The sequence below is a fragment of the Nannospalax galili genome, unplaced genomic scaffold (assembly GCF_000622305.1).
Source record: "Nannospalax galili isolate Female #2095 unplaced genomic scaffold, S.galili_v1.0 scaffold1390, whole genome shotgun sequence".
Taxonomy (NCBI): domain Eukaryota; kingdom Metazoa; phylum Chordata; class Mammalia; order Rodentia; family Spalacidae; genus Nannospalax; species Nannospalax galili.
The window spans coordinates 4,222-7,525 of NW_008327277.1; positions in this window are offsets into that span (position 1 = coordinate 4,222).

The following is a 3,304-nucleotide window of genomic DNA, read 5'->3' on the forward strand; positions in this document are numbered from 1 at the left end:
TCCCTTTTACATACAATTCATAAGGAACGTGGTTAAATACAAAACGCTTCTGTTTCTTCGTTTTAACTATAGTAAATACATTGCAAGAAGTAATGTGTTTTCTACAGGAGAGCATGCACTTAGATACAGATGGGACACATATTTTTCTGAAGCTACCTGACTGACATTGATGGCAAGTCCCTTTTACATACAATTCATAAGGAACCTGCTTAAATGGAAAATGCTACTCTTGATTCGTTTTCACTATAATAAGTACATTGCAAGAAGTACTGTGTTTTCTACAGGAAAGCAAGCACTTAGATACAGATGGGACACATATTTTTCTAAAGCAACCTGACTGATATTGACAGCGAGTCCCTTTTCCATTCAATTCATAAGGAAAGTGGTTAAACTCAAAATGCTTCTCTTCATTCCTTTTCTCTGTAGTAAATACATTGCTAGAAGTACTGTTCTTTCTACAGGAATCAAGCACATAGATAGAGAATCGACACATATTTTTCTAAACAAACTGACTGCCATTGATGGCAAGTCCCTTTTCCATAAAGTTCTAAAGGAACGTGGTTAAATGTAAAATGCTACGCTGCATTCCTTTTCCTTATACTAAATACTTTGCAAGAAGTACAGTTTTTTCTACAGGAAAGCATGGACTTAGATACAATGGGAACACATATTTTTCTTACACTACCTGACTGACATTGATGGCAAGTCCCTTTTGCATACAATTCATAAGGAATGTGGTTAAATGGAAAATGCTTCACTTCATTCGTTTTCACTCTATTAAATACATTGCAAGAAGTACAGTTTTTTCTACAGGAAAGCATGCACTTAGATACAATAGGGACACTTATTTTTCTTAAGCTACCTGAGTGACATTGATAGCAAGCCCCTTTTACATACAACTCATTAGGTACGTGGTTAAATGCAAAATGATTCTGTTCATTCGTTTTCACTCTAGTAAATACATTGCTAGAAGTACTGTTCTTCCTACAGGAAGCAAACACTTAGATACAGAATGAACACATATTTTTCTAAAGTAACCTGAGTGACAGTGATGGCATGTCCCTTTTGCATACAATTCATAAGGAACGTGGTTAAATGCAAAATTCAAATCTTCATTCATTTCGAATATAGTAAATACATTACTAGAAGTATTGTTCTTTCTACAGGAAAGCATGCCCTTAGATACAGACGGGACACATATTTTTCTTAAGCTACCTAATGGACAGTGATGGCAAGTACCTTTTGTATACAACTCATTAGGAACATGGTTAAAGGCAAAATGCTTCTGTTCATTCTTTTTCACTGTAGTACATACATTGGAAGAAATACGTTTTTTTCTACGGGAAGCAAGTGCTTAGATACAGAATCAACAAATATTTTTCTAAAGCAGCCTGTCTGATATTAATGGCAAGTCCCTTTTACATACAACTCATTAGGACCATGGTTAAATACAAAATGCTTCAGTTCCTTCATTTTTACTCTAGTAAATACATTACTAGAAGAAGTGTTCTTTCTACAGGAAGCAAGCACTTAGATACAGAATCGACATATACATCTCTAAAGCAACCTGACTGACATTGATGGCACGTCCCTTTACATACAATTCATAAGGAACGTGGTTAAATGGAAAATGCTACTCTTCATTCGTTTTTCACTATAGTAAGTACATTGCAAGAAGTACTGTGATTTCGACAGGAAAGTATGCACTTAGATACAGACGAGACACATATTTTTCATAAGTTACCTGACTGATATTGATGGGACGTCCCTTTTACATACAACTCAATAGGAACGTGGTTAAATGCAAAATGCTTCTGTTCATTCTTTTTCACTGTAGTACATACATTGGAAAAAATACTGTTGTTTCTACAAGAAGCAAGCACTTAGATACAGAATTGACACATATTTTTCTAAAGCAACCTGTCTGACATTAATGGCAAGACCTTTTACATACAACTCATTGAGAACGTGGTTAAGTGCAAAATCCTTCTGTTTCTTCATTTTCACTACAGTAAATTCATTGCAAGAAGTAATGTGTTTTCTACAGGAAAGCATGCACATAGATAGAGGAGGGACACATATTTTTCTTAAGCTACCTGACTGACATTGATGGCAAGTCCCTTTTGCATAAAGTTCAGAAGGAACGTGGTTAAATGTAAAATGCTACGCTTCATTCCTTTTCACTATACTAAATACTTTGCAAGACGTACAGTTTTTTCTACAGGAATGCATGCACTTAGATACAATAGGGACACATATTTTTCTTACACTACCTGACTGACATTGATGGCAAGTCCCTTTTGCATACAATTCATACGGAACGTGGTTAAATGGAAAATGCCTCTGTTTCTTCGTTTTCACTCTAGTAAATACATTGCAAGAAGTTCTGTGTTTTCTACAGGAAAGCATGCACTTAGATACAAACGGGACACATATTTTTTTAAGCTACCTGACTGATATTAAAGCAAGTTCCTTTTACATACAGGTCAATAGGAAAGTTGTTAAATGCAAAATACTTCTGTTCATTCATTTTCACTGTTGTAAATACATTGTTAGAAGTGCTGTTCTTTCTGCAGGAAGTGAGCATTTAGATTCCGAAGCGACACATATTTTTCTGAAGCTACCTGACTGACATTGATGGCAAGTCCCTTTTACATACAATTCATAAGGAACTTGGGCAAATGGAAAATGCTACTCTTCATTCGTTTTCACTACAACAAGTGCATTGCAAGATGTCGTGTGTTTTCTACAGAGAAGCAAACACTTGCATACAGCTGAGACACATATTTTTCTTAACGTACGTCAGTGATATGGATTGAAACTTCCTTTTACATACAGCTCAATAGGAACGTGGTAAAATTTAAAATTCTTCTGTTCATTCATTTTCACTATAATAAATACATTGCTAGAAGTCCTGTTCTTTCTACAGGAATCAAACACTTAAATAAAGAAGTGACATGCATTTTCTAAAGCAACCTGAATGAGATTGTTGGCAAGTCCCTTTTACATGCAATTCATAAGGAACTTGGGCAAATGGAAAATGCTACTCTTCATTCGTTTTCACTATACCAAGTACTTCGCAAGAAATGGTGTGTTTTCTAAAGGAAATCAAGCACTTACATACAGATGGGACACATATTTTCCTTAAGCTTACTGACTTGTATTGTTGGCAAGTTCCTTTTACATACAGCTCAATAGGAACATGGTTAAATGCAAAATGCTTCTGTTCTTTCGTTTTCACTGTAGTAAATACGTTGCTAGAAGTACTGTTCTTTCTACAGAAAGCAAACACTTAGATACACAA